The following is a 532-nucleotide window of genomic DNA, read 5'->3' on the forward strand; positions in this document are numbered from 1 at the left end:
TTCCCGCTGGAGGGAACCCACTTCTCCCCAGGGAGCTGCCACCGCTTCCTGGGCTCAAATTGAAACAAGCTCTGGGTCAGGGTGGCCAACACAGAGCCATGGGGGTGAGGCAGCCGGGAGCTGGGGTACAGCGCTCGTCTGCGGCTCCCGGGGGGCTTCCAGCAGCGGCGGTGGGTGACCTCGGGTTTGGGTCAGCCGGGACGGCCGTGGGCGCTGGAGCTGGGGTATTTACAGAATGCCGTGAGGATGCTCTGCGGCAGCAGCAACCGCCGTCCGGTCCGAGTTCAAAAACGAATCGGGGTTTGCACAGATCCCACCCTTGCTCCCCCTTGGTTAATTGCAATTTTGCTGCCGACTCCTCGAAAAGAAACATTCTGCCGTAGGAGCAAATTTGGAAAAAACGCAGCGTGCCCGCGAGGCCTGACGAGTTTCTGAAGGGCCCCAGGCAGCGCAGGACGGCGGGTCCCAGCTCTTCCCAAACCCGCCTACAGAGGATTGCATTTTGGGGGGGAAACCTGCCCCCAGGGACGTC

This window comes from Pygoscelis adeliae, unplaced genomic scaffold (genome assembly GCF_000699105.1).
Source record: "Pygoscelis adeliae isolate BGI_AS28 unplaced genomic scaffold, ASM69910v1 Scaffold114, whole genome shotgun sequence".
Taxonomy (NCBI): Eukaryota; Metazoa; Chordata; class Aves; order Sphenisciformes; family Spheniscidae; genus Pygoscelis; species Pygoscelis adeliae.